Consider the following 11,493-nt stretch of genomic DNA (forward strand, 5'->3'; position numbering starts at 1 on the left):
AGTCCCAGAGAATTAACAGCTGAAGGAATTGATTGTTGTTGAAGAAAAATTACAGGAGGCACATGTGGATAGGGTGAATCCAAATCTTAATTGTATTTTAGTCATATTGCCTTCCAGAATTTCTCCTGTAGGAATTTTAGTGCAAAGGGAAGATATTATTTTATAATGGATATTTTTACCACATAAACCAAATAAAAAGTTAAAATCTTATGTGGAAAATGTCTCTGAATTAATTATAAAAGGTAAATTGAGACTTCACCAATTAGCAGGTATAGATCTAGCAGATATTATAGTGCCTTTTACTAATGATAAAATAAAAATATTATTGGAAGAGAATGAACCATGGCAAAGAGCTTGTGCTAATTTTTTTTTGAGAAACTAATAGCAATTATCCCAAAAGTGATAGACTTAGCCTTATAAAGAGAACTTCTTGGATTCTTCCCCAAATTGTACATGATACTCCAATAACTGGAGCCTGTATATTTTATATTGATGCAATTAAATCAGGAAAGGCAGGTTACAAACCAGAAAAATTAAGTAAGGTGGAACAAAGCCCTTTTCATTTTGTCTAAAAGGCAGAATTATATGCTATTCTCATGGTGATAAGGAATTTTTTAAAGAACCTCTTAATATAGTTATTGATTCACAATATGCAGAAAGAGTTGTCTTACATATTGAAACTGCTAAATTTATACCAGATGTTACAGAATTGACTTAATTATTTATACAGCTTCAAGATGTAATCAGGAATAGGCTTTGTCCCATATACATAACACACATTTGATTCTATATGGGTCTGCCAGGTTCTCTAGCACAAGGTAATGCAGAAATTGATTGATTACTGATGGGAAGTGAGTTGAAGCCCTCAGAATTCCGTAAGTAACATCATGTCAATAGCAAAGGTTTAAAGAAAGAGTTTTCTATTACATGGCAACAAGCCAAGGAGATTATAAAGACTTGTCCTTCTTGCTCTTTCTATAACCAAACACTGCTACCTGCAGGAACTAACCCAAAGGGTACTCAAAGGAATGAAATCTGGCAGATGTATGTGTTCCACTTTACAGAATTTGGTAAATTAAAATATGTAAACCACACCATTGACCCTTATTCAGGTTTTCAGTGGTTAACTGCTTTAAGCTCAGAAAAAGATGATTCAGCACTCACACATTTATTAGAAGTTATGGCCATCATGGGTATACCTGCACAAATAAAGACAGATAATGGTCCACCTTATGTCTCTAAGAAAATGAAACAGTTTTTTTCTGCTTATAATAAAAAGCATATTACAGGTATACCACACAATCCTACAGGTTAGGCAGTTATAGAAAGATCAAATTGAGCTATAAAGGATATGTTAAACAAACAGAAAGGGATGGAAAATACCCCCAGAAATAGATCACATAATGCTTTATTAATCTTGAATTTTCTTAACGCTAATGAGAAAGGGACAACAGCAGCAGAAAGACAGTGGATAATAGAAAAGTCTTCTGAATTAAACCAGCCGTGTATTTCAAGGATATGTTGACCTCACAATGGAAGCCAGGAGATGTGCTACGTTGAGGAAGGGGTTTTGCTCTTGTTTCAACAGGAGGAGAAAAGTTATGGATACCATCAAAATTAATAAAGAGTCGGTTTGAAAAAAAATCTCTTGAGAAAGAGAAATGAATACTCATCCACAGAGGTGACAACCAATCAGGTGGTAAGGAAACCTCATAAAGGTTGGGGCAGGGTTCTGCTCTTGTCTTTACAGGAAACTACACATCTTCAAAAATTCAAGAGATCCTGGATGTTTGGATGCTGACAGAAGGAAAAATAACTATCCAATAAGGGTCATCAAGAAAAAGGAATATGACTTGATAGGTGATCAAAACATATACATTTATATATATGACATATAGGGCTGGCTTTGGAGTTGGACAGTGGCTCTGTCCTTTTCTAAATCCAAGCATGTTGTTAAAAAAAATTCAAGTTTCTGTCTCATGTCAAGAGCCTTCTATTATGGGACAGAAAGAAGAAAGAATTTAGAAAAATTTTACTTTTCTTCATACCAATTTTTGTCTCTATCATACTTTTCATTGAACATATATGTCTCTGTATGTCTATATAAATGTTTAAGTTTTCCACAGTGAACAATAAATTTTCCTGCAGTAATCTTCGAAGTTTCCAGGATGAAAATGGGGCCTTACAATAACAACTCCACCTGGTTGATATAACATCATGATGCTGATAGCGTTACTATAAGACCTGTTTTGGGTACCAAAAACAACTTAGAAAGAAGGGTTTGTTTTGGCTCACAGGTCAAGGAAAAGTCCCCATGACACGGAAGTCGAGGCAGCAATAAACTGGAAGCAGCGGTCACATTGTATCCCAGCCAGGAAGCAGAGAACATCAAATGCTTGTGTTCAGCTAATTGTCTCCTTTTCATAAAGTCCAGGACCACACTCCATTTTTAGTGGGGGTCTGTCCTAATTGGTTTGCTATTGCAATATGAATTTTCTATTGATATTTCTATAACCAAAGCAACTCCAAGAAAGTTGGAGCTTGCAGCTTCAGAGTGTGTGAGTGAGTCCATACTCATCATGGTGGGGAGTGAGGCAACAGGCAGGCAGGCATGGCGCTGGAGCAGCAGCTGAGAGCTTATATCTTGAGACATAACCCTGAGGGAGAGGGAGATAACTGGGAATGGTATGAGCTTATGAAATATCAGAGTCTATCTCCAGTGACAGGAAATGTTTATCTAAACTATTCTATTATCAATAAAACTCTGGAGTCAGATACTGGGGCAAAACCCTGATAGATCAAGAAAGTGGGGGAGGAATGACCAGCTAACCCTCTCTCTGTTCTTCCCAGATTGAAATGGCCCAGATCTTTCTAAACCCCTTTGTATTCATTCCTGTGCCTCTCTAGATTATCCTTGGTCCTCCAAAATCTTTATGGTTAATTCGTTGACTTATTCCTGTTTCAAGGTTAACTTTTTTAACAGTCTCATTGTGTCATAGTGTGATCAAACATCCCACAACAGCGACACATCTTCCACAAGACCTCACTTCCTAGTCCGTCCCAAACAGTTCCACCAAGTGGAGACTGTATTAAGTCAGGGTTTCGATTGCTGTGACGAGACACCACAATCACATCAACTCTTTTTAAAAAATTAATTTATTTATTTTATTTATTTTGGTATTTTGCCTACATGTATGTCTGTGTGTGGGTGTTGGATTCCCTATGACTGGAGTTACAGACAGTTGTGAGTTGCCATGTGGGTGCTGAGAATTGAGCTCAGCTCCTCCGGAAGAGCAGCCAGTGCTCTTAACCGCTAAGCCATCTCTCCAGCCCTGAGCATGACAACTTTTATAAAGGAAAACATTTAACTGGGGCTGGCTTACAGTTCAGAGGGTCAGTCCATTATCATCATGGATCGAAGCATGGGGGTGTGCAGGCAAATGCAGTGCTGGAGGAGCTGAGAGTTGTATGTCTTGATCCACAGGAATCAGGAGAAGAATGCCACACTGGGCATGGTCACACCTTCTCCAACAAAGCCACATCCACTCCAACAAGGACACACCTCCTAATAGTGCCATTCCCTATAGGCCAAGCATTTAAACACATGAGTCTATGGGCTCATTCCTATTTAAACCAGCACAGGGACAAAGTATTTACGAGTCTATGGGGGCTGTTTCTATTCAAACCACCACAGGCATCTTAATGGTCTAAGTAATATGATCCCTCAGAGACAGATCAGAGGCTACATATCCATCACGGCTATGCCCAGAGGCTTGTCTTCCAGCTTATTTCAGATCTCATCAAGTTGACAATTTAGAGTGACCATCCTCTGCTCTATTTACCAAGTGCTGCAGTTACGGTCATGGACCACAATGCTGAGATGCAGCTTGTTTCTAAAGCCCTGACCATCAAGATGAGATTGGCAGCTTCCGTCAGGAGGACTGCTGATTCTGTGGCCCAGCAGTTGCAGGAGCTACAAACAGATGACTTTGTTGTTCTTTGACACAGAAAACAAATCATATCCTTCAGGTTACGTGAGACCAGATTAAATGATCTCTTGAACTTATTTTCCCATCAGTCATGTAACGTGAACTTACTTCCTTTCCTCCTTTTATTTTTTCTACTGAGCCTTCAAATTTGAAACAAGCTGCAATGCCTCTATTTAGAGCTGTCTGCAATACGGTATGAATATTGATAGGAAGTCTGTATGTCTCAAACCCTTGTGCAAAACACGAAGAAATGTGCCGTAGCATTCTGTGCTGAGCTGTGCTGTGAAAGAGATGTTTGCACTCCCCAAAAGAAAACTCACAGCCACACCTAGATGCCAGTGCCAAAGAATGAAGTGTTTGAAGTATCAGAATCAGACGAGTGTGCTGATCCGTCCTTGCAATCCCAGCATCCTGGGGATTGAGGCAGCAGGATCATAAGGTACATGGTGAGACACTGTCTCAAAAATCAAAAGCAGCAAAAATGGTCATGGTGGCACAGAACTATATTCCCAACACTTGGGAGGTGGATGCAAGAAGATCAAGAATTCTAGAGCACCTTCAGTTACACAGAGGCCATAACACTCTTGTCTCAAAAAAATCAAAGCAAAACAACAACAACCCCCAAGCAACAAACAGACAACAAAAAGCAAGTGAGCTAAATGTCGGTACTACCTTTCTGAGAGGCAGGAGCAGACATATCTCTGTAAGTCTGAGGATAGCCTGGTCTGCATATTAATGAGTTCTAGGCCAGCCAGAGCTACAGAGCGGGACCCCATCTTAACAAAGCAAAGCCAAACAAAACAAGAGGAAGAAAGGAAAGAAAACAAAAGAGTAACTGTGAGTGCTTAGTAGGACACGGCAGAGGCGGGAGAAGCCTGCGGACTCGGAAACAGAAATAACAATGATCCTACCCGAAGAACCGAGGAAATGTTTTTAAAATGAGCAGAAACACAGGGGTCTGTTGGAAATGTAAAGCTTCTGAATGCATATGTTTCTGTCATGTCAAATGGAGATGGAGAGAGAGAATCACGCAGAAGAAACATCGGAAGACACGATGGCGTGGTCCGTTGACTCAGGCAATATGTGTTTACTGAGGCATCAAACACAACAATCGAGACATGGACATTAGAGGTTAGAGGCCCATTGACAGTTCAATAAAGAAAATGTGACACACACAGACAGAGCAGTGTTTTATTCAGAAGAAAAAAAGAGGAGGAGGAGGACATGCCACTTTTAGAAAATAGCAGAGCTAGAGACCATCACGTTAATCAAGAAAAACCAGACCAGGGCAGAAGGAATCCAGATCAAGGAGGAACGGGATGGGGCATGAAAATAGAAGGGAGCTTCTTTGTCAGGGGAAGGGAACCTGTAGGGGGGGGGGAAGGAGAAGAGAAGAGAAAGGGGGCATGAATACGAGCAAAGTGCAACAATATGAATGGAATCCATTGTGTGGTGTGCTAACTAGAAAAACAAAAAATAAACTGTGACTGAACTCTTCCTAGCTTGACTGAGAGATGTGTTTTCAGATTCAGGAAGCTCGGTATACCCAAAGCAGAACTGAAAATTAAAAATAGAGTCAGTTGAAAAGATAAAGGAAAGATCTAGAGAGCAGTCAGAGAGGAGTAGGAAAGAGAACTTGTTTAATATGTGAAGCCCTGGATTCAGGTCACAAGACCAAGAACGAACAAATGAAGGAATGAACAAATGAATTCCCCTGGAAGCCGCCGGAGTTAAGAACTCTGCATAGGGAGGACATTTTCGATGATTCAGAACAGAAACAGCTCCTTTAAGACGCTACAGAAAGAGCCAGTGATGTAAAAAGCGCCCGTGAAGCAAGTCCCCGGGAGGCTGAACAGGGGAGGCATGAGTTTGAGCTCAGCCTGGGTCAGTACTGAGACTCCATCTAAAAAGGAAAAACAAAATCCTCCAGGGGCTCCGATGAACAAAGACAAGGTCATCCACAGACCTGCACCACAAGGAGCAGGAGAGAAGTCTTCAGAATGAAGGACAATGAGACCGGGGGAAGAGCAGAGAGAAATGGCAAATTTGTAGGTAAATATAAGATGCACTTTAAAAAAAAAGGTGTAGCAGGGTAGTAGTGGTGCACGCCTTTAATCCCAGCACTCGGGAGGCAGAGACAGGAAGATCTCTGTGAGTTCTAGGCCAGCCTGGTCTACAAGAGCTAGTTCCAGGACAGGCTCCAAAGCTACAGATAAACCCTGTCTTGTGTGTGTGTGTGTGTGTGTGTGTGTGTGATATGTGCAGGTGCCTGCAGAGGCCAGAAGAGGGCATCAGATTTCCTGGTGCTGGAGTTCCAAGGTGGTTGTGAGCCACTTGGTGCGGGTCCTGGGATATGGAGAATGTTATGTTTTGGAGGAGCAGCAAGCACTCTTAGTGATCTTCTTAATATCTTTAAAATACATATAACCACTTAGGGCAAAAGCATACCACTGTGTTGTGTGGTTTATGACTAAATGGATGTAATCTGTAAAGCCTGGGGTTAAGGATGTATTCTGTAATCGCTGCTCAGTGGTCTAAAGAATTTCTCTGAAAACCCCCAGCTGTTATTTGTTCTCCTCTCCTCTCCCACGAGCACACAGCAGAGCCCGTTGGAGGCCGCAGGACGCGTGCTGACTTATCCTCTGACATCCATGGCAATGCAAGTTGCATATTTTTTGGTTTTAAAATCTTCCATTGGAATTTCTAGTTTGACAGAGCTTACATAAGCAGATGCTCTTCGAGGTTCTCAATAATTTCTAAGGTATAAAGTTTGAGAGGAGCTTCCTAACAACAGCAGGGGACCTGGGGGCTCTAAAGCTAAAAGTACAAGCTATAGAGGGCTTCTGAACCCACCCCTTGTTTAGTCTGAGGGACTGGTTTCTGACAGAGAGAACACATTAGCGACCCTTCCTGCACGGTGACTAATGACTGACACAAATTAACTTGAGGTAGGCAAGGTTGGCTTTATAGGGAGAGCAGGACAGCCCAGGGGCAGGAGTGGCTTGGTCTGTAGGACCGTCTAGCAAAGATTCAATGGTTTCCGCCTTTACCTGTTTGCCCAGGGTCCCAGTCCTGCTATCCATAACCATGGTGGGTTTTTCTTCCTCGTTATTTCTGGAGGCACATCTCTGTGAGTGGGACCCCTAGGAGACAAGCCCCTGGCACACCTGGGAAGGATTATCTAGATCCAGGCTCTTGTCTAACAACGCTTGTGAGGTGCAGCCATCTTCAACCCAAGACAATGCCCTCACTAGACCCTGAGATTAGACTGATATTGACCTAACGCATTTCTAATATTCTGTGTAGCCCACGAGGTGGCTTACCAGGAAGGATCTTAACCTGCGTCTGTCTGGAGTGGGAGAATCATAGCGACTCCTGACTCAGTTTCTTTCTCCCAGCATCCTGTTCTGTTTTCTCCACCTACCTAAGGGTTGGCCTATCAAATGGGCCTAGGCAGTTTCTTTATTAGTAAGAAATTACTCCCACATCATGCTGGGACTAACGGCGTGCGTCACCCATCTTGATTGTGGGGGACACTGTTCCCTGGGCTTGGGTTCTGGGCTGACTACAAAGGAGAAATGCTTGACTGGGACACAGGCTTCATCGTTCTGCTCCTGACTGCGGATGTGATGTGGACAGCCAGGACTCCAGGCGGACATCAGGCCTTGTCCTCCTCGCCCTGATGGACTCTGGCCTGGAACTGTGAGCCAGAAGAAATCCCCTCTGAGCTGCTTTTGTTGAGAAATTTGTCACAGAAACAGGAAGACAAATGAGACAGTCTACCCCATGATCTTAAACTCTGTCACATTCACAAGGAAGATGGACTGTCACACGGCCTATTGGACGACTTGCCAGGGACGGACAGGTCTCCTGGGACATAAGCCTTCTAATCGGCTCAGCTTTAGGGAAACTGGGAGGGAGAGTTCATCATCTTATTCTAACTCACCCTTCTGATGCTCTTTCTGTTATCCAAATGTTGGCCATTAAAGAGCACAAGATGCGCCTGACCTGAGCATGCATGACCTGTGCACGTATGACCTGTGCACGCATGACCTGAGCGTGCATGACCTGTGCACGCATGACCTGAGCACACATGACCTGCACAAGCATGAGGTCTGTAATCCTGGGCATAGGGGAAGCAAATTAAAAATTTTTATTTTTGACAAAGAAGCAAAACTATCAAATGGAAAAAAGAAAGCATATTTAACATGTGATGCTGGTATAACCGGATATCAACATGTAGAAGAATGAATATAGACCCATATCTATCTCCATGCACAAAACTCAAGTCCAAATGGATCAAAGACCTCAACATAAAGGCAGCCACACTGAACCTTATAGAAGAGAAAGTGGGAAGTACACTTGAACTCAGTGGCACAGGGAACCACTTCCTAAATAGAACCCCAGCAGCACAGACACTGAGAGAAACAATTAATAAATGGGACCTCCTGAAACTGAAAAGCTTCTGCAAACCAAAGGACACGGTCAACAAGACAAAACAACAGCCTACAGAATGGGAAAATATCTTCACTAACCCCACATCAGACAGAGGTCTGATCTCTAAAATATACAAAGAACTCAAGAAATTGAAAACCCAAAGAACACATCATCCAATAAAAAAATGAAGTACAGACCTAAACAGAGAAATCTCAACAGAGGAATCTAAAATGGCTGAAAGACACTTAAGGAAATGTTCAACATCCTTAGTCATCAGAGAAATGAAAATCAAAACAACTCTGAGATTCCATCTTACACCTGTAAGAATGGCCAAGATTAAAAACACTGATGACAACTAATGCTGGAGAGGTTGTGGGGAAAAGGGAACACTTCTGCATTGCTGGTGGGAATGCAAGCTGGTACAATCCCTTTGGATGTCAGTGTGGCAATTTCTCAGAAAATTAGGAAACAACCTTCCTCAAGACCCCGTAATATGACTTTTGGGTATATATACAAAGGATGCTCAATCGTGCCACAAGGACATGTGCTCATCTATGTTCATAGCAACATTGTTTGTCACAGCCAGAACCTGGAAACAACCTAAATGCCCCTGGACAGAAGAATGGATAAGGAAAATGTGGTACATTTACACAATGGAGTACGACACAGCAGAAAAAATAATGACAGCTTGAATTTTGCAGGAAAATGGATGGAACTAGAAAACATTATTTTGAGTGAGGTAACCTAGACACAGAAAGACAATTATCACATGTACTCACACATAGGTGGTTTTTAAACATAAAGCAAAGAAAGCCAGTCTACAAACCACAATCCCAGAGAACTTAGACAGCAATATGGACACTAAGAGAGACTTACATAGATCTAATCTACATGAGAAGTAGAAAGCAGAAAAAGACAAGATCTCCTGAGTAAATTGGGAGCATGGGTACCTTGGGGGAAGGTTGACTTGGGGAGGGGAGAGATAGGGAGGGGAGCAGAGAAAAATGTAGAGCTCAATAAATATCAATATCTTTTATTTTATATGCATGAATGTTTTGTCTATATGTGTGTATATCCACCGTGTATGTGCCTGATGCATACAGAGGTCAGAAGAGGTGTCAGGTACTGGGGAACTGGAGTCACGGACCACCATGTAAGTGCTCGGAATCAAACCTGGGTCCTCTGCAAAAGCAGCAAGAGCTCTTCATGTCTGAGTCATCCAACTGGTCCTGGGGAACTTTTCAACCTTAGATGTAAATTTGGGAGGCTGGCTGAGTCAAGATTGTGCTCCAGAGACCGGGAATAGTGTCTAAAGCCAAACTGACACCACCCCCACCCCACCTCAATGATCCCTCTCACCTTCTAAGTTCGTTTACAAGTCCATTGACTTCTGTTTCTCATTAACCCAGGCGGGCAAAGGGCCTGGGCAGGGAGAGGAGGATGGGTGTAAATCTAGGAAGGGCGGAAGTACATTTTAGTTTTTTTTTTTAATATTTATTTATTTATTATGTATACAATATTCTGTGTGCATGCCCGAAGACCAGAAGAGGGCGCCAGACCTCTTTACAGATGGCTGTGAGCCACCATGTGGTTGCTGGGAATTGAACTCAGGACCTTTGGAAGAGCAGGCAACGCTCTTAACCTCTGAGCCATCTCTCCAGCCCTACATTTTAGTTTTGACTTTTATCGATGGTTGTAATTTGAAAACCATGTTGGTGCTGCCACCTGCTGCTCTGGGAGGGGATGAGTTTAGGAGAAAGGGTCTGGATTTTCCCGGTCCCGGGGCTTTATGTAGCTCTCCTAGGAGTTACTAGTTCTGCCCAGCGCAAGGGGCCACAGGAGACCCTGAGTGGAGGGACCTGAGACGTTAGACGACATAAGAGAGTTGCTTCTCTCCTTCCCTCGTGTGGACCTGACATTAAACTCAAGTCGTCAGGTTTGGCGGCGAGCGCCCTTGCTCGACTGAACCGGCTCACCAGCTCAGTTTGTCTTCTCCTTTCCAAACTTTGTCGTCCCCCCCCCCTCCCGCCCCAGCCAAAACACTCTGGGCCTTCTGGGTCCAGCACCAGGGTTGAAGGGAGATCCAGTACTGAGTAGGGCTGTGGGATTCAGAGACAAGGTGGCTCTGACGACCTGGTTTGTTCCGCATGCTATTCCCCACGGCAGTCATTGACTGAAGTCAGGGACCCTCACAGCAGGGTCCAAAACAAACCCCCAAATCCAGCCACCGGTCTCAGCTCTCAAGCCCACCCTCCCTACTGCGATCATCTACAGTTAAATCACACACTCCCTTTCTGAAGCCTTTTCAAGGTGTGAGCCCCCTGAGACATTTGTTTGTCTGTCCTGTCCGGTTCTTCCTCAGTAAGTGTGGTCTTCTCATTCCCCGCCCCCCCCCTCCCCAGCCTCATCCCGCTGTTTGCTCCTGTGTTAGTCTCACTATTAATCTTATGGAGTCTCCATTTCTCACACTTGCCTGACCTCCCCCCGCCCATGACACTGCCACCCCCCTTTAGTCATAGGAGGGCAACACAGCACGGCACTGCCATAAAAACGTGGCTCCAAGCCACCTTCAACAGGTTCCAACCAAGGGAGGCATCGATCGCTACCTGCAAGTTTTGTGACTGTCTCCAGCGTGTGTGATTTCTCCGAGCCACTGGTGTCCTCCTCTGTAGAACACAGAGCAATGAAGCTGGCACTAGGGGGCTCTAGTGAAGAGTAAATGAGTTCATAACTTAAATTGTTTAGGAGGATGCCTGGTCCTTGGTGAGCAGTACGCTTCATCCTGAGTTTGCGGAGGTAAGAAAGGAAAAGGGTTAGTTTAGTGGTTCCCCACTGCTCCCTAGGGAGTATTTGACAATCTCTTGAGATTTCAACCAAGAAAGAAAGAAAGAAAGAAAGAAAGAAAGAAAGAAAGAAAGAAAGAAAGAAAGAAAGAAAGAAAGAAAGAAAAGAAAGAAAAAAAGAAAAAACCCAAAACAACGGAGAATACTACTGCCACCTAGTGGGTAGAGACTAGTGATACGCCCTACATTTGTGCCTCGGGTATCAGGGTAACAAGATACCTACT

General features: G+C 43.3%; 1 long non-coding RNA gene across 1 annotated transcript; it reads right to left on the reverse strand.

Moving 5' to 3' along the window:
• Window positions 1–9,474: 9,474 nt before the first annotated feature.
• Window positions 9,475–11,225, reverse strand: LOC126514920 (uncharacterized). Its single transcript, XR_007595707.1, has 3 exons — window positions 11,033–11,225; window positions 9,786–9,878; window positions 9,475–9,672 (listed from the first exon to the last, which is right to left on the reverse strand). It is a non-coding gene; the product is annotated as an uncharacterized lncRNA (long non-coding RNA).
• Between the last annotated feature and the right edge of the window lie 268 nt (window positions 11,226–11,493).

The sequence above is a fragment of the Alexandromys fortis genome, unplaced genomic scaffold (genome assembly GCF_014885135.2).
Source record: "Alexandromys fortis isolate MF-2015 unplaced genomic scaffold, M_Fortis_MF-2015_v1.1 scaffold_150, whole genome shotgun sequence".
NCBI classification, from domain to species: Eukaryota; Metazoa; Chordata; class Mammalia; order Rodentia; family Cricetidae; genus Alexandromys; species Alexandromys fortis.